This window comes from Panthera onca, chromosome F1 (genome assembly GCF_046562875.1).
Source record: "Panthera onca isolate mPanOnc1 chromosome F1, mPanOnc1 haplotype 2, whole genome shotgun sequence".
NCBI classification, from domain to species: domain Eukaryota; kingdom Metazoa; phylum Chordata; class Mammalia; order Carnivora; family Felidae; genus Panthera; species Panthera onca.
In genome coordinates this window covers 66,048,349-66,072,601 of record NC_138355.1, presented here as the reverse complement: position 1 = coordinate 66,072,601, position 24,253 = coordinate 66,048,349, and the positions used below count along the sequence as shown (strand labels likewise).

General features: G+C 41.2%; 2 long non-coding RNA genes across 2 annotated transcripts; both read left to right on the top strand.

The window, feature by feature from the left end:
• The first annotated feature begins 2,990 nt into the window (after window positions 1-2,990).
• Window positions 2,991-24,164, top strand: LOC132686617 (uncharacterized). The gene is made up of 2 exons (XR_009613817.3): window positions 2,991-3,064; window positions 22,957-24,164. It is a non-coding gene; the product is annotated as an uncharacterized LOC132686617 (long non-coding RNA).
• On the top strand, window positions 9,861-18,082 carry LOC132686616 (uncharacterized). The gene is made up of 3 exons (XR_013553058.2): window positions 9,861-10,516; window positions 13,208-13,311; window positions 16,482-18,082. It is a non-coding gene; the product is annotated as an uncharacterized LOC132686616 (long non-coding RNA).
• Window positions 24,165-24,253: the final 89 nt, after the last annotated feature.

The following is a 24,253-nucleotide window of genomic DNA, read 5'->3' as shown; positions in this document are numbered from 1 at the left end:
AGCCATCTGAGTGAGTAAAATTATGTTTATTCCAACTACTACTTATAAGCTAGTGTGTTTTATATTGTTTTGAAACAGAAGCTATAAGAACTCTGTATGTGTCTATATGTATGTACATTATAGATATGGGTTGTTTTTTTTTAATGTTTTTAAATGTTTATTTTTGAGAGAGAGAGAGAGAGAGTATGTAGCATGTGTGTGCACGTTAGTGGAGGAGGGAGACAGAGGAGCCAAAGCAGGCTCCCTGCTGACAGCAGAGACATATGGGACTTGAACTCATCAGCTACGAGATCTTGACCTGAGCTTAGCCAACTGCTAAGTTGGCAACCCCAGGTGCCACAAGGTTTTTGTTGTTTTTTTAAACCACTGGATGGTATTGCTAAAATTAATTCTAAAAGAGTTCTGTTTAATTGACCTTGTAAATTAGGCATTTCTAAATCTTAACAATACTTAGAAACTAACCCAGACGCATTCAAGTTCTAGGATCTAGGATTATTTTAAGGCACACGGGCAACCTTATGACAAAAGCTTCCTATCTAAATATTCATCCTAACTCCAAACAAAGGAATCCATTCACCCTCTCTCAAGGTCATAGCTTTGGAAACCATTCCCTGTGATCTCCTTAGTTGTGGCAAATGAAAGTTTTCTTTGTGGGACACCTCAACTTGCAGTTTCTAACTCACCAAGGAGTGAACTCACGTTGCTTCAGTTACAAGTTTATATTATCTCTGTTACAAAATTGTCGGCCAAAAATAAAGCAAAAAACAATGGCTGATTTTGTCTAATGTTTCATGAAGTTTTCATGGGTAATTTATTTAAAAAACATTTTTAAGTCTATTTATTTATTTTTGAGAGAAAGGGAGACAGCACAAGCAGGGAGGGACAGAGAGAGAGGGAGAGAGAATCCCAAGCAGGCTCTGCACTGTGAGAGTGGAGCCCAACACAGGACTTGAACTCATGAGCCACCGAGATCATAACCTAAGCCGAAACCAAGAATCTGGACGTTTAACTAACTCAGCCACTCAGGTGCCCCTTCGTGGGTAATTTAGGGATAATTATTGATAACCAGTACATTGAATAGATGTAAGGAGAACAAGATTTTAGATGAACATTTCTAGCAATAATTATATGTTATGGCATATGATGTAAAATCTTGGAGTTTGGGAGGGAACGGTCAAGAAAGAATTCTTGAGAACTCTTTAGCACAAAAAAGGTGGTTTTATTAAAGCACGGGATGAGAATACAAACTGGTGCAGCCACTCTGGAAAACAGTATGGAGATTCCTCAAAAAATTAGAAATAGAACTACCCTACGACCCAGCCATTGCACTATCAGGTATTTATCCAAGGGATACAGGTGTGCTGTTTCGAAGGGACACATGCACCCCCATGTTTATAGCAGCCCTTTCAATAATAGCCAAAGTATGGAAACAGCCTAAATGTCCATCAATGGATGAATGGATGAATGGAAAAGAAGATGTGGTATATATATATATATATATATATATATATATATATATATACACACACACACACAATGGAGTATTGTTTGGCAATCAAAAAGAACAAAATCTTGCCATTTGCAACTACATGGATAGAACTAGAGGGTATCATGCTAAGCGAAAGTAGTCAGTCAGAGAAAGACAAATATCATATGACTTCATTCATATGAGAACTTTAAGATACCAAACAGATGAACGGAAGGGAAGAGAAGCAAACGTAATTAAAAACAAGGAGGGGGATGAAACATAAGAGACTCTTAAATATGGAGAACCAACAGAGGGTTGATGGGGGGGGGTTGTAGGAGGGGGATGGGCTGTATGGGTAAGAGGCATTAAGGAATCTACTCCTGAGATCATTGTTGCACTATATGATAACTAACTTGGATTTAAATTAAAAAAAAAACTACAATGAGATATCACTACACACTTACCAGAATGACTAAAACGGAATATAATGACAAGACCAAACGGTTGTAGAGATAAGAAAAGACTGGATCGCTCATCTGTGGCTGGTCGAAAGACAAAATAGTACAGCCAAATCTAGTTTCTGATAAAACTAAACACGCAACTATATGATGAGCCAGCAATCGCACCTTGGACATTTATGCCAGAGAAATGAAGACGTATCTTCACACGAAAACTTGTACACAAACGTTCGCAGAAGCTTTGTTTATAATAGCCAAAAACTGGAATCAGCCCAGAGATCCTTCAACAAGTGAATACATACCATGGAATACTACCCACAGGAAAAACTATCCGTATAGGCCACCGCTTGGATGAATCTCCAAGAATCCTGCCGAATGAAAAACGCCAATCCCAAAAAGTTACATGCTGTATGATTCCACTTATATAACATTCTTGAAATGAAAAAATTCTGGAAAAAGGACAGTAAGAGTTGCTGGGGTTTATGGCTTGCAGAACAGAGGAGGAAAATGAGTGTGGTCGCAAAAGGGGAACACAAGAGATTCGATTAATGTTGGAACTGTTTAGTACTTTGATGGCAGTGGTGGATGCACGAAACCAGACTGGTTATACAATTTTATAGAACTTAATATACACGCAACAAATGAGTACGATGAAAACTGAGTACAATTAAAAATCATATTTCTTTGGGGAAAAAAAAAATCACGGGAACAGGATCCAGAGCAGAAAGAGAGGTACTGAGGTTGTGAGGAGTGGCTGATTATATACCTTCACGTTGGGAGGAGGTTAGGGACACTTGAGTCTCAGGAATTTGGAAGCCAGGTTTCCCCCCCTTGAGGGGCAAGCTGTTGTTAGGATAAGGTCATTTCCTACTGTCTGGTAAACTCTTAGTCATGAGACCCTTCAGATGTGTATCAGGGGACCCTATGCTTGGAGGATGATGACCAATATATATCTTGAGGGGTAGAGATAAAGGAAGTTTCCAAATGGATTTTCATATGTTAAAGTAGACTTACCGGATCCTGGAGGTTGGGCTAAGATCAAGCTAAGGTTGTCTTTTGCTTTTAGGGAAGTATTCACATTGAGGCAGCTGAAGTCCCAGAGGAAGGTCACTCTGTCTCAAGTACTTGCCACTAGGCTGTAAGTTATAAGAAACTTTAACTTTTTCTGTATTTGTTTTGCCTTTGTTCTCTGCACCAGTATACATACCTAAAAACAGTTTCCCAAATCTCCTTGGTAACTTAAAACCTTAAACTTTTGCTAAGTTAAGTCAAATAATGGAAATTTATCAAATATCCAGATTATTTCCACATAAGATAAAATAATGAAACATTAATTACTGAGCTAGGTTTATCGACTTCTGGTTTCTTATTACAGGGAAAGTAAAGATAAGTTTGGGTCTGTTAATAAACACGTTTTGGGTTTTATTGAAAGATTGCGTATAGAGAAGCACATGTTTCTAGAAATTATGAAATGTATTCATATATTTGCCAATCTAAGAATGCTCATGTAACAGATATTTCACAGTTGCTTGCTACTTAGTTTTCACCAGAAATTAAAGTTTTAAGGGTTAATTTTAATTAATATATGTAGTTGAAACTACTAGAAATAATAGTACAATTAAAGTAGGATAAGAAAAAGATATGGATTTGTTTTGTCGAGGGAAAAGAAAGAAAACTTGTCCTAAAGTAAAACTGGTTATGGGAAAGAGAAAGGACAAAATCTGAATGTCAAAAAAAATAATAATAAGTTGTAGAAGGTTTATGGGCAAGAAATCTTTGAAGGTAAATTTTATGTATGGTCACAAAATTCGAAGACTGGCTAATATTGGAATGAACTTAATTAAGTAATGAGTTTTAATGTCAAAAGTAAGCTGGTACAAAATTAAAATTTGGCTTTAAGATTTCATTTTTAAGGAATCTCTACACCTAACACGAGGCTCGAAGTCACAACCCCAAGATCAAGAGTTGCATTCTCTATCAACTAAACCAGCAGGCACCTCCAAATTTGGTTTTTCTATGGGTTAGGAGGACAAACTTTTCTTGGACTATTGGTCTGCTCTTAATATCAAGAGATTATGAAGGGTTTTCTTTGCCTTTAAAGTAATGTGCCCAGAAAACAAAAAAAAAAATTGTGTTTATCAAAATAATATTTGGTGCTTCATGTGGTCTTAATCAGATTGTCTTTGATTTCTTAAGAAAACTCAATCTTCTCAATATTATAAGACCTACGTTTTCCCTTCTTACAGCCATTTAATGTTCTGTGTTTGCCTGCAAAATCTTTGTCACCATGGTTAAATGGATAACTAAGTATCATTAATACTATATAGTAACTTATGATCCTATTTGATTGTTTTTAAAACTTTTATACACACACATATTTATTTAAGTTCATTTACTTACTTATTTATATCTATCTATCTATCTATCTTTAAGTAATCTCTACACCCAGTGTGGAACTTGAACTCATGACCCCAAGATCAAGCATCTTATGCCCTTTTAACTGAGCCAGCCAGGCACCCCAAATTTTAATATTTTTTTTTTTTCTTAATGTTTTTATTTATTTTTGAGACAGAGAGAGACAGAGCATGAGCAGGGAAGGGGCAGAGAGAGAGGGAGACACAGAATCGGAAGCAGGCTCCAGGCTCTGAGCCACCAGCACAGAGCCCGATGCGGGGCTCGAACTCACAGACTGTGAGATCATGACCTGAGCCGAAGTCGGACGCTCAACCGACTGAGCCACCCAGGCGCCCCCCAAATTTTAATATTTTTCACAAAGTTCCAAAAAATCAAATCCTACACGAAGCTTTTTTTTTTTAAACCTCAGAATAACTTTTTTCAGAGGGTCCTTGAAAAAAAAACCAAAACATTTGTTCTCTCTCTTTATAGAAGAAAGCTATTAAACTAAGTAGCTTATTGGATATGTTACATTACATGGGAAACATTGTCAAATAAGTGATGTAAAACCTTCTCAGATTGTGCTGTGTGGGTAAATATTATCAATATAAATGTTCTAGAAATTCTATAAAATTCCTAAAATTATGATATGTGATATGTATAACATTATCAGTCATAAATCTAGTTATTGTCTGAAAATATTGTATGTCACAGAAATAACTAAATTTCCTCAGCAATTGCATTATAATGAACTCTAATCAGACTTTTATGCCATTTTTAAGTCTTTTATCATTTACAGACATTTACTTTTTTACTCAGATGATTTTACAAAAGAATTCCTGAAAAAGTGTTTCATCTTAAGGGAGACTCATGAAATGGAACCTAGAAAACACCTTTAAAAAATTTTTTTTTAATGTTTATTGTTGAAAGAGAGAGAGAGAGACAGAGCTTGAGCGCGGGAGGGGCAGCGACAGAGGGAGACACAATCCGAAGCAGGCCCCAGGCTCTGGGCTGTCAGCACAGAGACTGACGACACGGGGCCCAAACTCACAAACCATGAGATCATGACCTGAGCTGAAGCCAGACGCTCAACTGACTGAGCCACCCAGGCACCCCTAGAAAACACCTTTTTTAAATTTTTTATTCTTTTTAATTTTTTTATTTTTTAATTAATTTACTAATTACTTTTTAAATGTACATCCAAGTTAGTTAGCATATAGTGCAACAATGATTTCAGGAGTAGATTCCTTAATGCCCCTTACCCATTTAGCCCATTTCCCCACCTACAACCCCTCCAGTAACCTTCTGTTTGTTCTCCATATTTATGAGTCTCTTATGCTTTGTCCCCCTCCCTGTTTTTATTTTTGTTTCCCTTCCTTGTGTTCATCTGTTTTGTCTCTTAAAGTCCTCATGAGTGAAGTCATATGGTATTTGTCTTTCTCTGACTAATTTCGCTTAGCATAACCCCCTCTAGTTCCATCTATGTAGTTGCAAATGGCAAGATTTCATTCTTTTTGATTGCCTAGTAATACTTCATTGTATATATATATATATATATACCACATCTCCTTTATCCATTCATCCATCAATGGACATTTGGGCTCTTTCCATACTTTGGCTACTGTCGATAGGGCTGCTATAAACATGGGGGTGCATGTGTCCCTTTGAAACAGCACACCTGTATCCCATGGATAAATACCTAGTAGTGCAATTGCTGGGTCATAGGGTAGTTCTATTTTTAATTTTTTGAGGAACCTCCATAGTGTTTTCCAGAGTGGCTTCACCAGTTTGCATTCCCACCAGCAGTGCAAAAGAGATCCTCTTTCTCTGCATCCTTCCCAACATCTGTTGTTGCCTGAGTTTTTAATGTGAGCCATTCTGACAGGTGTGGGGTGGTATCTCACTGTGGTTTTGGTTTGTATTTCCCTGATGATGAGTGATGTTGAGCATTTTTTCATGTGTTGGATGGCCATCTGGATGTCTTCTTTGGAGAATTGTTTATTCATGTCTTTTGCCCATTTTTTCACTGGATTATTTGTTTTTTGGGTGTTGAGTTTGATAAGTTCTTTATAGATTTTGGATACTAACCCTTTATCTGATATGTCATTTGCAAATATCTTCTCCCATTCTGTCAGTTGCCTTTTAGTTTTGCTGATTCTTTCCTTCGCTATGCAGAAGCTTTTTATCTTGATGTGGTCCCCATAGTTCACTTTTGCTTTTGCTACCTTTGCCTCTGGAGACGTGTTGAGTAGGAAGTTGCTGCAGCCAAGATCAAAGAGGTTTTTATCTGCTTTCTCCTGGAGGATTTTGATGGCTTCATGTCTTATGTTTAGGTCTTTCATCCAGTTTGAGTTTATTTTTGTGTATGGTGTACGAAAGTGGTCCAGGTTCATTTTTCTGTATGTTGCTGCCCAGTTTTCCCAGCACCATTTGCTGAAGAGACTGTCTTTATTCCATTGGATATTCTTTCCTGCTTTGTCAAAGATTAGTTGGGCATATGTTTGTGGGTCCATTTCTGGGTTCTCCATTCTGTTCCATTGATTTGAGTGTCTGTTTTTGTGCCAGTGTCTTGATGATTACAGTTTTGTAATATATCTTGAAATCCAGGATTGTGATGCCTCCAGCTTTGGTTTTCTTTTTCAAGGTTGCTTTGGCTATTCGTGGCCTTTTTTGGTTCCATACTAATTTTAGGATTGTTTGTTGTAGCTCTGTGAAGAATGCTAGTGTTATTTTGATAAGGATTGCTAGAAAACACCTTTAAGGTTATGAAACTGGGGGCACCTGAGTGGTTGAGTGGGTGAAGCATCCAACTCTTGATTTTGGTTCGGGTCATGATCTAACAGTTTGTGAGGCTGACAGTGCAGAGCCTGCTTGGGATTCTCTCTCACCCTCTCTCTCTGCCCCTCCCCCACACTCTCTTTCTCTCTCTAAATAAATAAATAAGCAAACAAACAAACATTTTTTAAAAAAAGATCTTGAAACTGAACTGAGTATTCCAGAAAAAGGAATAATGGGGAAAAAAATGGATTTAAGGAGAACAAGAATTAATTACATGGGACTGAATAGACTGAGGATGATTATAACTTTTATGACTTTTTGTTTCAAATATTGCTGGTTCTTTAATTTTTGGTTTTTTCAGATATAACAAAACTTTTCTTCTTAAACTAACTATGACTTATAGCAATTTGGCAAATTGTAAGCAGAATGGAAACATTTATCTTTTTCTTCCCTCTGGACCCCTCCAGAATTGGAAAACCTAGTGAATATTCTTATTTTTATGCCAGTATATTTATTTGCATATGAGAATCTATTCTCCTTGGAACAGGACATGATTGGAAATACTGCTTATATTACCAAGGCTTTGACTGGAATGTCATCTTTGAGAGAGATGTCTATAGACCCAGATGTGGTCAGAGAGCTTTAAGGAACTAAGATTGACTTTATGGAGCCAGTGAAGTCCTTTGGAAATACTGGCCTGATACCTTGCTTATAGGGTTCCCAGCAGCTTACCGGGTGAGTAAAGAATGCCACTTCCTGGCAGGTGCAGGAATCTCAGGATATTTCAGGGACCTTGAGAAGAGAAGAATGAACCCAAATCTATAAATTTTGCAGGTGAAGTCTGATGCCAAGTATTTGGCTTGGCTTCTTGGTCTCGAGATCAGAAGTTTAATTTGGAGATTCCTTATGAGAAGTTGCCGCCTATATGATTAACTTCCATTCTTGTTGCAAATAATAAAGCATTATGCAAATCATAAAATTATGCAAATAATAAAGGCCAACTTTGCTGAAACTAGACTTATGTTGCAAATAGATTGGTCTTACTTTGTTTATCTTTGCCAGAAATTGAGGTGATTATGGAGGGGAAAAATGTTTCAGTAGCACACCTTTGGGATTACTAGATTCTGATACTGTTCATTGTAAAGTGGACTAGATCCCGACTCTACCAGGGACCTCTAATGTCTGTTGACAACTCTCCAAACGAATGCTTTCAATTTTTGTCTCACCCATCTGACTTGAAATCATCGGGAAATGAAGCTACTCTTTTACCTGAAGCCCTACCAACGAAATATGAATGACTTAACCTAAAGTTTAGAGAAATCACCACAACAGCTCATGCATGGATAATCTTCATGCCAGATTGACACGGCCTGCTCTCACTCTGTCTAGAGGTGCTTCAAGATGGACACTTAAAAGTCATCTCAACTGGCTGCCTTCAGCACTCAGAAGCTGAGTTGATAATTTGCTCCAATCATTAACTAATGTTTTTTTTTTTATCCCCATAAAAATGTCTCTTATTTAATACCTGATTACTTGAACCATTGGCCCAACTTTGGGAGCATACCTGCATCGCTGCCTTCTGAAATGAGTTTAACTGAACTGACTTGTTGTCAGGACTAAGAGACTGTTTCAGTAAGATGAAATCATCTACCAACTTAGCCTCTGGACTAAGAAACTTTTTGGAGAAGTTTCAAAGGAGCAAAATTCACCGCCCCAAAATGAGTCTCTTTGGCATGTGGATAATTGTAGGCTAATTACTTTTAAGAAACCAAAGGCTCAAGAAGAACTTTTGATCTTACAGTAACTGCCTAAAGGAACTTAGACCAAGGATCTTCTCCAGAAAGGGAGCTACCACCATATCTCCATAGAGGATTACAGTATGATGTGAGTTAGGGGTACACAGGGAGGAAGTTACGTTCCATTGTTTCTGTATGGTCCAGCAGATATTTGTTTACAAAAAATGTACTCTTTTTCATCTTCTTATGAATTGACTTCCTTCCCTTATGAATTGACCCGGGGCGCCTGGGTGGCTCAGTCGGTTAAGCGTCCGACTTCGGCTCAGGTCATGATCTCACGGTCCGTGAGTTCGAGCCCCGTGTAGGGCTCTGTGCTGACAGCTCAGAGCCTGGAGCCTGTTTCAGATTCTGTGCCTCCCTCTCTCTCTCTGACCCTTCCCCGTTCATACTCTGTCTTTCTCTGTGTCAAAAAAAAAATAAGTAAACGTTAAAAAAATTTAAAAAAAAATGAAGTTCCAGGCCCTTACCTCTTTCTCCTTAGCTCTGGATGGCATATAAGACTTAATTGCCTGACTGACTGGGGGCCTCCTATCCTGATGGAGCCCCTGTATGAATGCAATTAAATTGATTTTCCCCTGTTAATCTGTTGCACGTCAAATTAATTCTTAGACTAACCAAAAGAATATTGTAGGGTAGAGGAAACGTTTCCTGCCCAATTAAGTCCACGTTTATCTTCATTAACATATAGGTCAATGAATAGGAAGAACTGGTTAGAACAAGAACTCTTTTTTATTTTTTAAATTTTTTTTTTCAACGTTTTTTATTTATTTTTGGGACAGAGAGAGACAGAGCATGAACGGGGGAGGGGCAGAGAGAGAGAGGGAGACACAGAATCGGAAACAGGCTCCAGGCTCCGAGCCATCAGCCCAGAGCCTGACGCGGGGCTCGAACTCACGGACCGCGAGATCGTGACCTGGCTGAAGTCGGACGCTTAACCGACTGCGCCACCCAGGCGCCCCGAGAACAAGAACTCTTAAGGGACATCTGGTTATTGGCAAAAGAATAGACAAATAGATCAATGGAACAGAATAGAGAGCCCAGAAATAGACCCATAAATACACTCAACTGATGTTTGACAAAGAAGCAAAAGCCATCCAATGGAGAAAAAAAGAGTCTCTTCAATAAATGGTGCTGGAACAGCTAACTGGACACCCACTTACAAAGAAGTGAATCTAGCCCCCAACCTAAAACCCTTCACACAAAGTAACTCAAAATGGACCATTGACCTGAGAGGAGCCAAGATGGCGGAACAACATGGAAGTTTTTTTGTGTCTCCTGCCCATGAAATGGACCATATACCCGAATGTAAAATGCAAAACTTTAAAACTCCTGTAAGACAACAAAGGAGAAAAATCTAGATGACCTTGGATATGACAATAACTTTTTTACGTGTAACACAGCAGTATGCTCCATTAGAGAAAGAATTGACAAGACGGATTTTATTAAAATTAGCAACTTCTGCTCTACAGACGATGTTGTCAAGAGAATCAAACGACAAGTCACAGACTGGAAGAGAATATTTGCAAAAGTCCTATCTGATAAAGAGCATCCTGTCCATTCCCTTCATTCTGCTGAGGTCCAGAGAAGCAAAATGCCTTGTCCAAGACCACTGAGTGGGAAAGGTAGGTCTAAAATCAGGTCTCATCTCTTCCTTCCTAACTTAGGTCCCCAGGGATAGCCTTTTGTTGTCTAAGCCCCCCCCCCCTCCACCCCGCCACTTTGTCATGGCTCTCAGCTTCCTGGGAAATAGCCTTTCTGTCATAGTATTTCCTTCTCCTGTCATCAAAATTCTTCAGTACCTTGCTGCTTTGGGAAACAGTAAACAAATGCATAGTCTGAAGTTAATGACCCACTTAGCTTAGGACATTTGCATTTCTAAGAGGTTGTTAAAGATGACAGTGTTTTAGCACAAAGACATGAATTCTCAGAGGAAGTTTCTGGGGTAGGCTGGTGAGGTTAGTGCGGTGACCTGGCCGAGATACTTCAAACCAGAGTCTCCATAACTCAGTCATTCTTTCTCCTTTCTTCCCTTCTGGCTGTCTTTCCTCCCAGGTTTTCTCTTCTTTTGGATCAGCAGCTGATTGTAGTGCTGCATGGGGTGGCTCAGTTCTTAAGGAAGTGGCTGTAATGAGGAAACCCTAGAGAGAACTGATAAAACAATCACGGGGATCCACTAAAAGGGTGGTCAGAGTATTAAGAGGAAGAGAAACAAAACCCAGCCAAGCAGAGAAGAGCAAAGAGCACCTTCTGTATCAAGTGGCCAGAATCGGAGAGTGTCTGGCACTGGGGTCCTTGGAGTTTATAGCATTAATTGGCCCTTTCCAAAGTGGGTCCATAGATAATGTTCCCCACTGGAAGCAGTAGACTAGACTCTCCCGGTCCTTTAATGACAGTTATGACTGATGGGGTTTTGGAGTGATGGGCGTCCAGAGCTGACAGCCAGGAAAGAATTCTTGAGAAGTCTTTGGCGTGCAAAAATGGTGATTTTATTAAAGCATGGGGACCGGACAGAAAGAGTTGCACTGAGGTTGTGAACAGTAACTGGTTATATACTGTGGAGTTAGGGGAGGTAAAGGCCAAAGGGAAACCTCCAGAGGGACTTTCATATGCTAAAGAGGACTCATAAAATGCCAGGGACCTTACTATTGTCAAGCTAAGGTTGTCTTTCTTCTAGCAAAGCATTATCGTTAACACAGTAGGAGTTCCTGGAGATTAGGCTATTGATACGATTGCCCTTTTCTTGTAATATTACTAAGATATTTATAAACTGAAGGAGTCTCATGTCCCAAAGGACTGTGAGCTCTATCAGTTAACCATTGGTTTTCTGTCCCTTTCCTTTGTCCTTGGACAGCCAGGAGTGCCAGAGGACTATCACACATATCCTACCTGGAGGTGGGGGGTTGTTAGCTTGTGCTTGGCCCTCAGCTTGCCTTCTGCTCCCTCATCAGATAACAAATCAAAGATCACACAGCTCGGGGACCCTAGGTGGCTCAGTCGGTTCAGCGTCCGATTTTGGCTCAGGTCGTGATCTCACAGTTTGTGAGTTTGAGCCCTGCATCGGGCTCTGTACTGACAGCTCAGAGCCTGGAGCTTGCTTCGGATTCTGTCTCCGTCTCTGTCTCTCTCTCTCTATGTCCCTCCTCCACTTGTGCTCTCTCTCTCTCAAAAATAAATAAAGTATAAAAAAATTTTTTTTTTTTACAGATTACACAGCTAGCAAGGGTGAGATTTTTGATCATCTGGGTTTGTCTGTCTCCAAAATCTATGCATGTAATCACTGGAATTTCTTGACTTTCTGGTGGGGGGAGGTGGGGGGGGACTTCCTGATTTTTAAGTCATCTCTGTGCTGACAGCTCAGAGCCTGGAGCCTGCTTTGGATTCTGTGTCTCCCTCTCTCTCTGCCCCTCCCCCGCTCATGCTCTGTCTCTCCCTGTCTCAGAAATAAATAAACATAAAAAAATTAAAAAAAAAAAAAAAGGGAAACATCCAGGAAAACTGAGTGACTCCCCAAGATGGCCCAAGCCATCACTTTAAATGTTATCTTCAGCTAAAGACAAAAGAATAAAAAATTGGAAGGGGGAACCAGTTATAGGAAGTTACTGGCAAAAGCACAGGAAAACATAAAGTTCTTACAGAGACTTAAGTCTGTGCCCTCTCCATTGATAAGGGTTTCTTGTGATTCAGAGTCATCCTTCTCATCTTGGTACAGAGAGAGACACCCTTAAAAAGTGGAGATTCCCTTATAAATGTAAATGTAAAGTTAACTCCTACTTGGTTTCAGACCTTCTCTTGTGTCTGCTCTTACTTAAAAATAACCAGCTCAAGATAATCTTTATGCTAAAGAGGCATGTTTTGGGGCAGCATATTCTGCTCCCCTTCACAAAAAATCAACAACAGCCAACTAGGCTTTTGCAAATAATGCAACTGCTTAAGCAAGAGCCAATAAGATGATTACCTTGCTTTGCTATCACCTTTTCTCTATAGAAGTCTTTCCCCAAGCTTCTGTCGGTGGACTGCTCCAAAACACGTCCAGATTCCCAACAGGAATTGATTTTTGCTCAAATAAACTAAGACATTTTAATATGCCTCGGTTTATCCTTTAACTGTTTCTTCATGTGCAGAGGATGATATACTTTACCTTCTGAAATTGTTGTGTTAAGGATAATATGTATAAAATACCTCCTCCCCGGTAAGCATTCATATGCTTACATAATTATTAGTTTTGGTCTCTTAATGTGTTAACTATATATTACTCTATGCTTTTGTTTTGTCAAATGACAATGAAGGAACAAGTTTGATGTCCTTTATTTTAGGGAGTCTGACATGATAGAGAATAATGAAGTTTTGGAGTGATGGTGGGGTGATCCAGAGCCAACGACCAAGAAAGAATTCTTGAAGATGTCTTTGGTGCAAAAAGGTGATTTTATTAAAGCACGGGGACAGGACCCGTGGACAGGAAGAGCTGCACTGGGGTTGTGACAGTAACTCATTATATGCCCTCAGGTTGGGAGAGGGTCAGGGATAGATTAAGTCTAAGGAATTTTGGAAGCAAGGATTCCAGGACCTTGAGGGGCTAGCTGTTGGTGGAGAAACACTATTTATCACCTTTAATGAAACCTCAGTCTTGAGACCCTTCAGATGCATATGAGGGGAGGTGGGGGGGGGAGGGGGGCATAAGCTTGGAGCTTGATTGCCAGCATATAACCTGGGGCAGTTGAGATAAAGGAAGTGAATTACAGGATCCTCAAGGTTGGGACAGTATTAAGCCAAGGTTTTCTTCTGCCACTAGCAAAGTGTCATCCTTTTTGCAGCTGAGCTCCTAGAGGGAGGTCACTCTGCCTGTTTCAAGGACTTGTCAATAGAATATAGACAGTAAGGGAATTTAATTTTTCATTTGCCTTAGTTTCCCACATCACCATGGCAAGCACTTAAACCCCTTTCCTTTGTTCTTGGGTAGCAGGAGTGTCCCATCACACAGATCCCACCAGGGTGGGGGTGGGGTGGGGTGGGGTGCTAGTTTGTGCTTTGGCCCCTCAGCATGCCTCATGCTCAGTCATCAGAGAGGGGCTTCATTTGGTCCATTAAACTGAAGCACTGGAAATCAGGGAGAAGTTTTTAATGGGCAGAATGACAGGATCAGCAGCATCGTGGACCAAGTGTGGTCTTTGGTGGCAAACCCAAAAATCATATAGGTTACCCCCTTTGCTAGAGCTCCAGAAATACAGACGATAGCATTATGATAGGAAAAGATAGGATAAAATATGCAGAGAGGGAAGGATTAGGATTTGAGGTCCCTGGGTGGGGAAAAACACTTATTTTGGAACAATGCTGGGAGTGTCTGACTCCCTCAGGCTTAAGGTTCCTCTTAAGAATGTAACAGGCCCCTATGGGAATGCAAGCTGGTGCAGCCACTCTGGAAAACAGTATGGAGGTTCCTCAAAAAACTAAAAATAGAGCTACCCTACGACCCAGCAATTGCACCACTAGGGATTTATCCATGGGATACAGGTGTGCTGTTTCAAAGGGACGCATGCACCCCCATGTTTATAGCAGCAGTTTCAACAATAGCCAAAGTATGGAAAGAGCTCAAATGTCCACCGATGGATGAGTGGATAAAGAAGATGTGGTCTATAGATACAACGGAGTAGTACTCGGCAATCAAAAAGAATGAAGTCTTGCCATTTGCAACGACATGGATGGAACTGGAGGGTATCAGGCTAAGCGAAATGAGTCAGAGAAAGACAAAAATCATATGACCTCACTCATATGAGGACTTTAAGAGACAAAACAGATGAAAACATGAGGGAAGGGAAACAAAAATAATATAAAAACAGGGAGGGGGACAAAACAGAAGAGACTCATAAATATAGAGAATAAAGGTTACGGGAGGGGTTGTGGGGGGGGGGGATGGGCTAAACGGGGAAGGGGCACTAAGGAATCTACTCCTGAAATCATTGTTGCACTACATGTTAACTAATGTGGATGTAAATTTTAAAAATAAAAAACTAAATTAAAAAAATTAAAAAAGAATGTAACAGACCCCACCTACTCCCCCTCAGGTTTCCCTCAGGAATTTGACTGAAAGACCTAAGTATGGCCATAGGTCACTCCTCCTACAGTGGAAACCAGTCAATCAGGAATGGACAACCCAGCACCCAGAGTTATCCAGCCAATAAGGGTAGGAGCTGAGAAGGAACAAGGGGGAAGGGAAAGGGGTGGTGACCAGAACCTCCCAAAACGAGGCCCATGGCCTGTGATCCTCGGGCACTCACTTTCTAATGTCCGCACTGTAAAGTGAGCTTTCCTCCTACTCTTACTTTCTGACCTTACACTCTAATAAGCTCTTGCCCGCTACTCATTTTGTGTCCATCTCGGTAGTCTTCGAAGCCGCGGGACAACCAACCCTGGGTATTGAGGTAAAGAAAATCCTGCAACAGCATTACATTTCCAAGTGGCAGAATGAGAAAGAAGAATGGCAAAGCAGGTGTGAAAGGGTGAAAGGGGGTCGTGATGAGAGGGGGAGGCACCAGGATTCTAATGCCAGTGTCTTGGGCGGAAGAAGTCCCTGCCGTGGTGTCAGCATGTTCTCATTCTAATGAGCTTGATTTTGATGTCTCTGGCATTTGTAGAGGACCAGATGTCAGGTGGGGCCTCCCTCAGTTGTGAAATATACACTCAAATTTCAACACTTTGTAATTTGGCAACAGTGGCAGCGAGGAGGGAGCCTCAGGCAAGCTGTCACCCGCAAACACAGGGCCCCCCACCCCAGGTGTGACATTCCTCAGGCTCTCCTGGCTGCCCAGGAACAAAGGAAAGGGGAAAACATGGTTAGCTGATCAGAGATCACAGTCACGGAGCACTGGGGTCTCCATCAGTTTACAAATATCTTGGTAAATTACAAGAAAAAGGTGATCTTATCAATCGCCTAATCTCCAGAAACCTGTAGACTCGGTTTCTTGGAGCCCCAACCTCACCCTTCCATCGTGATATGGGGAACCAAGGCAAGAAGGAAATGGCAGGTGAAATTAAGTTTCCTTATAACTGGCAGCCCAGTGACAAATACTCGAGGCAAACACAGAGTAGAACATTTCTCCAGGAACCCCCTACTGCGGTAATGTTAATGCCTTCCTAGAGGGAAAACAACCTTAGCTTGACGATAGCAAAACCCCTGGCATCTTTTGAGTCCTCTTTAGCATATGAAAGTCCTTGTAGAGGCTTCCCTTTGGCCTTTACCTCCCCCAACTCCATAGTATATAATGAGTCACTCCTCACTACCCCAGTGTCCCTCTTCCTGCCCGTGGGTCCTGTCCCTGTGCTTTAATAAAATCACCTTTTTGCACCAAAGACGTCTTTTTTCTTGGCCATCAGCTCCGGACCCCCACTACTCCAAAACCCCACGATTAGTAGTCAAGAATTCTTAGTAGGGTTCTATGAGTCTCACTTTTGTAAAAGTGTTAGGGACTCTCTTGCTCAAAAGTAGATCCCAACATTTAAAAACAGAAACAAATAAGACCACTTAATTCATGCTCTAACTGAAACCCATGGTGCTCATTTTTTGTTGTTGTTGTTTGTTTGTTTCTTTAGTAGGCTCCTTTCCCAGTGTGGGGCTTGAACTCAGGACCCTGATATCAAGAGTCATATGCTTCACTGACTGAGCCAGCCAGGTGCCCCCCATTGTGCTCATTTCTTATTGCACTTTCTTGAAGCATTGATGAAAGTATTTGCAAGGACCAGAGAACATTCCAACCATCAGGCCAGAAAAGCCCTGATAGCAAGAGATGCTTAGAAGACCACCCCCATACACCCCTTTCCTGGTCAATGATCAAGAACACATACTGACCCCCACCCATGATCATGTGCTCTCCGCCTGCTCTCTTGTATGTACTGCCCCTCCCCCCCCCACCTCTCCTTATGAAATTCTAGGTGTCCATCTTGTAAGTGAAGCAGTTGGTTGGGAAGGCTTGGTTGTCTGTCACCTCCCCTGGCTGCTGGCACCAAAACCAATTTTCCCCTTTCTCTTCCCAAACCTCATCTGTTGCATTATCGTCTTCTTGGGTGAGGAGTTTGGCTTCTTGTTAGGCCACAGTCTTGGCAAACCCAGACAGGACAGGTGACCTTGATTTGTCTAGGTCAATGAACCTTGGGATTCATTCCCCTAGTTGGAGCAGTTGGCCAGGGCAGTGCACCGGGGCTGACTCATTCATTTCCTGAGTTCGTGGCTGTGATAGATTGTTCAGTAACAAAAGCATCAGACTGGAACAGTGATTGCCTGTAAATGACCAAAAAACCTAAAAATGCCCGTGGGTTAAGATCTGATGAGAGTTCATTTCACAAGCAAGTGTAGTTATTTCTGTGGCAAAAAATAATTTAGGGTGATAACTGAACAGTGAGGCTACTGACAAATTTCTAGAACCTTTAAACAATTTCTGGAATACCTAAATCAGTAAATAGATCCACATGCGTATAACCTAAGAAGGTTTAACATCACTTCTTACTTTATAATGCTTCCCATATAACTTAACACACCAAATAAGCCTAATTAGTTTACTAGCTCTCCTTCACAGAGGTGATAAGTCCTTTGAGGTTTCCAGGGACCCTGTAGGAAATCTCAAATCACAAAGACTCTATTTAGAATGATTTAGAAAAGTTGTCAAAATGGCAAAGGGTTTGAACGTTTGACTCAATAACATCGCAGATCATTATGAAATAATACATAATTACCTATTTAATAAAAGTGACAATAAAAGATTTTAAAGGCAAATATGGAAGGTTACATAGTTATGAGCTCTTAATAAAATATTATTGAGCTTAATAAGATAATAAAAGAGCTAATACTTAGCTCTTTTAATATGAGCTAATACTTAGCTCTTTTAATATTGAGAAGACTGAATTTTCTTAAGTAATCAAAGACCTGAAAAAGACAACATGAAGCACAGGAAATTATTTTGGTAAGACACAAAATCATTGCTTTCCAGGTAGATTACCCAAAAGGTTAAAAAAAAACAAACAAAAAACAACTTTCAGGAGCGTGGGTGGCTCAGTGGGTTGAACATCTGATCCTTGCTTTCGGCTCAAGTCATGATCCTGGGGTTGTGGGATGGAGACTTGTCAGAGTCTGTGCTGAGCGTGGAGCCTGCTTAAGATTCTCTCTCTCTCTCTCTCTCTCTCTCTCTCTCTCTCTGTCTCTCTCTCAAATAGAATAACGAAACTAAAAAAAAAAAAAAAAATCTTTCACAGCTCTTACCGAGAACAGACCAATATGGTTGGACCTAGAGAATATCTTAAGTGAAATAAGTCAAACAAAAATATCAGATGATTTCAATTATAAGTGGAATCTAAAAGGCAAAACAAATGAACAAACAGTAGAAACAGACCCCATAAATAGAGAGCAAACTGCTGGTGGCCGGAAGGGAGGGAGTGGGGGGAAGGGCAAAATCGGTGAAAGGGAATGGGAGGTACAGACTTCCAGCTATGGAATGAATAAGTCATGTGGATGAAAGATACAGCCCAGAGAATATAGTCAATGGTGTTGTAAAGCATTGTATGGTGGCTGATGGTATTTACACCTGCCTGAGCATAGCGTAGTGTAGACTTGTCTAATCACTATGTTGTACACCTGAAACTAATGTAACATTGTGTGTCAACGATACTTCCATCAAAAAAAAAAGGGAGCTGACCAAGAGTCCAAGGAAACTTTGTCCTTTTGAAAGAGGACTTCAACTACCTTCACTTTGACCTCAAACTTTCTAATTGATGAAATGCTTCTTTAACTCAACTCTGGCAAAAGACCTTGCGGGCAAAGCTTCCCGTGATGGGAACTGAAACTACCCCTCAAGCAATCAGGAGTGCCCCGAGCCAGCAAGACGCAGCTTGAGATTGAACCTAAGACAACGATGCACCTGACCTTGACTGCCCACATGCATGTACTCCCCCATCTTTGTCCCACATTTTCCTTATATAAACCTGGACGTATTTTCAGCACTTTGGAGACCGTCTTCGAGCCGTTCCTCTGCTGTCTTCCTGGTGGTGGCCTCACTGAAATAAATTCTTTTTCTTCTTTTACCACTACTCAACTCTCTGCCTTTGGATTTTGTCAGGGGCGGGTGGCCGGATCTCGTCTGTCTGGGACTCCCAGAGCTTGCTGTTCTTGTACACCTGCACCCCAGCTACATTTTCGACAAAGAGAAAGCCAAATTCTAATTTTGCATCGGTGTATTTTTTATATTAAAATTCCTTTTTCAACTTTATTTATTTATTTTGAGAGAGAGAGACAGAGAGAGCCGGGGAGGGGCAGAGAGAAAGGGAGAGAGAATCCCAAGCAGGCTTCGCGCCATCAACCCAGAGCCCAATGTGGGGCTCGAACTCACAAACCGTGAGACCATGACCTGAGCCGAAACCGAGAGTCACGCGATTAACCTACTGAGCCCCCAGGTGTTCCTACGTTAAAATTCTTAAAAAACAAAAAACAAAACAAAACTTAAATAGACCCATTCCAATCTTAGCCGGCTTGACCACACCTAAAATTGCTTTCCCAAGATTCATTTTCCATAAGTCTTCTATACATTTTTTATCTCCATTTAAAGTTTGTCCTGTTTGTTCCTCTTTCTCATTTTGGAACAATTATTTTAATTAGGACAAGCTTACTCTCTTTTTCCCTTAACAAAAAGATCTCCGTCTCTCATACCTCTTCTTACCAAAAACACATACTACTTTGCTTGCTTAGAGACGTTTCCCTTATTATTTCTTGTAGATTTAATTACATATATTAATTAGAATTCTTAACCCTCAGAATCCTTAATTCTTAGTGAAAACTAAGAGGTAAACAATTGTGGACTGTTGGGCTAGCATTCTTTGGACTGGCAAATTTACAAACACATTTCATAATTTCTAGCATTTTCTTCCTCACTCAATGTGGCACCAACCACGTTTACTAATACACCCAGACACCTTTACTTACTCTGTAAAAGGAAGCCAAAAGTGGATAAACCTCTGTTCAGGAAGTAACGTTTCAGTATTTTATTTAGAAATGATCTGGATAGGCAACAGATACCCATCATTTAACTTATCTTAGTACGACATTAAGATTTCAAGTTACCGAAAAGATTTTGGAAAAATTTTTTTTTACATGTATTTATTTTTGAGAGACAGAGAGAGACAGAGCACAAGTGGGGGAGGGGCAGAGATAGAAGGAGACACAGAATCCGAAGCAGGCTCCAGGCTCCGAGCTGTCAGCACAGAGCCCGATGCAGGGCTCGAACTCACAAACTGTGAGATCATGACCTGAGCCGAAGTCGGACGCTTAACTGACTGAGCCACCCAGGCGCCCCTGGAAACTTTTTTTTTTAAGTTTATTTATTTATTTTGAAAGAGAGAGAGAGAGAACATGCACGGGAGGGGCAGAGAGAGAGGAAAAGAGAATCTCTAGCAGGCTCCGAAATGTCAGCGCAGAGCCCCATGTGGGGTTCAAACCCAGGAACCGTGAGATCACGATCGAACATTTAACCCACTGAGCCACCCAGGCGCCCCTAAACTTTTCCTTAATATTTGTGAAAAGTTTAAAGATTTTTCATTCGCTTAGTTTCCAAATAGCCTTTCCTTTTCTTTCTTTCTTTTTTTTTTTTCTGATAAGAATTGCTTTCCTAAACCTTACACTTCACAGAGCTAGCCCAGATAAGGGTTCCTAGAGAAGAGTGGGTAGAATTTTCTATCTTCAAAGCACAGGGAAAGAATGCAAGTTTCTTCGAGAATGACTTCCATTCCGTAAATTAGAATTCGACAATACCCACAAACCTTTTGAAATACATAGAGGAAGTTTTGGAATCAGCAAAAGGGTAGGTGGGCTTTGAATTGTTCATAGAGCTGACCTTCTGTTCTTGAAAGATTCAACAAGACAAAAAGAGCTGTTTTTAATTCCTCAGAGAATTGGGTTGCAACCTGAATGACATTTAAAGGGCTGGCCCACTAGGCCAGCTACGTTTTCTTCAATTTGCTTCTTTATATCAGGAAAAAGATCCCAACTAATTTAGAAATCAGAAGAACCTATGTTCTAGATTTACAGTTCTTTGTTGTGGAATGTTTTTCTTCTCCTCCGAGTATGTAAAGTTTCTATCGGGAGGCGCCTGGGTGGCTCAGTGGGTTAAGCATCCGACTCTTGAGTTCAGCTCAGGTCATGATCTCACAGTTCGTGAGTTGGAGCCGTGCATGGACTCTGTGCTGACAGCAGGGATCCTGCTTGGGATTCTTCCTCGTTCTCTACCCCTGCCCCGCTCGCAGTCTCTCTGTCTCCCTCAAAATAAATGCATCATCTTTAGGAAAAAAACAAAGTTTCTACTGGGCTCTGATTATCCGCTTCAAATTTAGTCAACTTCTGATCATAGAGCTACTTAAAAAATCATTTCAAATATCTTGTCCGGTTTCAGCTAGGACAAACTGTAAATGTTCCTGCAGTATTTTTTTTTTATGTTTATTTATTTTGAGAGAGAGAGATAAAGAGTGAGCAGGACAGGGATAGAGAGAGAGGGAGGCAGAAAATCCCAAGCAGGCTCCCCATTGCCAGTGTGGAGCTTGACATGGGGCTCAAACTCACAAACTGTTGAGATCACGACCCGAGCCAAAATCAAGCGTTGGAAGGTTAACCAACTGATCCACCTAGGCACCCCATTGTTCCTGCAATATTAAACAATCCCATGGACCTAAGAGGCACCCCCAAAGAGCGTGCAAAAGGTATTAATCCTCCCAAGATCCAGAGCCACTCCCAAAGACAGCCAAAAGAAGGACTTAGACAATTCTCTGAGAGCTGGCAGCAGTTGGAAAGACTCCAGCTAGAGACAGGGGCAACCCATGTTTCTGTCTAGCCGTATTTTGGGGGCCTCCAACCTCACAGTTGTCACATGAAGTTCTCAGGACACAAAACAAATAACAAGGCAGTAGATGCTCCTGAGAAAGAAAGATTTGGGAAGTAATGGATACCCCCAAACCAAAGTCACAGGAGCCTGAATTTAGAAAGGAAAAGACAATGCGAAATTGTATTTTCTTCTCTTGGCCAGGCACTACAGAGATGGAGGAGAGCTGACTCGGATAAGAATTCTCACTCTTTGGGGTGCCTGGGTAGCTCCATCAGTTGAGCATCTGGCTTTTGATTTTGGCTCAGGTCATGGTCCCAGGGTCGTGGGATCAAGCCCCTGCATCTCTCTCTAAAAAAAAAAAAAAAAAAAATTCTTACTCTTGGCCAGTTTTTGCCAGTTTCCCCAAGATCCCATCTGCAGATTCTAGACTGAGAGGGATCTGAAGTCGAGGGTAGCTCCATTATCTATCTGAATTTGGAAAGGTTTTCCACTAATTAAAAAAAAAAAAAAAAAGTTTGTTTATTTTGGCAGAGAGAGAGAGAGAATGAGAGAGAATCCCAAGGAGGTTCCGAGCTGTCTGCACAGGGTCTGACATAGGGCTCGATCCTATGAACCATGAGATCATGACCTGAGCCAAAACCAAGAGTCAGACTCTCAACTGACTAAGCCACCCAGGTGCCCCTCCACTAATTTTTTAAAAATAGCTTAAAGAATTTTTTTTTTAATGTTTACTTACTATTTTGAGAGAGAGAGAGAGAGAGGGAGAGAACGAGTGTGAGCAGGGCAGGGGCAGACAGAGAGGGAGACACAGAATCGGAAGCAGGCTCCAGGCTCCGAGCTGTCAGCACAGAGCCCGACGCGGGGCTCGAACTCACAAACCCTGAGATCATGACCTGAGCCAAAGTCAGATGCTTAACCTACTGAACCACCCAGACACCCCTAATTTTAATTTTAGTTTCCCCTCGGCTATTTAAGGGAATAACTGATAGCAATTGACTGGAGAATTCCTCTGAGGGTAGATACGGGAGGTGTCCATAAGGTCACTACCTTGTCAGGCTCGTGTTTATGGCCTTGTAGTCTTTTCAGAGTGGAAGGCAATTCAGATAAGGAACGAGTAGGGTGTGAATACTCGAGTGAAAAAGGGGAGTCATGCGAGTCTCACAGTCTTTTGTTTTAGATGCCTCTTATGTCCTTAACTTTTCATTGGCCTTTTGCAGTGAATCTCTCAACGAAGTTATTTTCGAATCTTGAAGACTTTTGGAAGCTTCTTCACGCCAATTAAAATAGGTAGCCCAGCACTTCCGTCGCCATGACCATGAACAGCGCAGGGGAGGCCTGCACGGACAGGAAGCACCCGTAAGATAAGTGCTTTAATCACTGGTTTGCCGAGAGGTTCCTCAACGGGGACGGCTCTGGGGACCCGCGCACCGACCTCTTCAAGCGCTACCAGCAATGTGTTCAGAAAGCGATAATGGAGAAGGAGCTTCCCATTGAAGAACTAGAATTCATAGATCACAGTTCTTCTTGACCTTGACGGTCACCTTAAAAATAGACTCCTTGAATCAGGAAGTAGAGGGCACTGGGTTTCGTCAGTTAAGGCTGTGAAAGTAGCCATCTGTGTGAATGAGGAGTTTAGGAGGGAGGAGGTTTCTTTCCTCTTGGATTTCCTCTCGCTTGTAAGAGGATGAACCATCACTCTTTGCTTCGAGATGATTTCTCGCGTACTCTGGCATCTTGCAGGCACTCTTTGTGCTAAAACGGAATGATTTCTTGGGATTGTGGTTGCAGTGCTTGGTCTGGGATCAGCTCCGAGTGTCCTTTGTATGGAAACACTGATAAACTTGTCAGGATGATGAAGATTGCCTGACCTCTTGAGTTTTGCTGCAAAGGACATTAGGTACACGGTCCTGGGGTTATGACTCATGGAAGCAATTGGTTGGATCTCTCTTTTCCCTCAGGGAGCTGATGCTCTGAAATGGGATCCCAGCACAAGTTTTAATCAGCGCTCGGGAGCACGGCTGTATTTGTACATAACTGTTAAGATCGCTGGCGGACTGGGTTGGCCAACAGGAAGACCGCTTGAACAGAGTTCCCTGCCGTAAGACGAGGGGTCAGATTTCAGGTTAAGATGTGAAAGCTTGAAAAATGTTGCAGTAAAAACCATTTCGGAGCTCACAGTGTAGCTGAGGAGTCAAGATCCTTGGAGTCGCTGTGGAGGAACATCCTACGTTGCAAAGATTTGCGGTTGCCAGCTTTCAACCCAGGCCGATTAATTAGGCCAACCTGTGTTTATCAGAAAAGTGCCCAAATGCTGCACCTGGTTAAATGGGAGAAGAGTTTGCTGTATTTGCCTTGTAAGGTCTGTAATTATGAAGATGGAATGAACTGTAACGTCTAGTTTTCAGTAAATAAATAAATAAATAAATTGATTAATTAAAAAATAGGTAGCTCACTCTGTTTGAGTTGGAAACCTTACTTTTAAGTGCACTTCTTGTTTTCTTTCTTTTTTTCTTT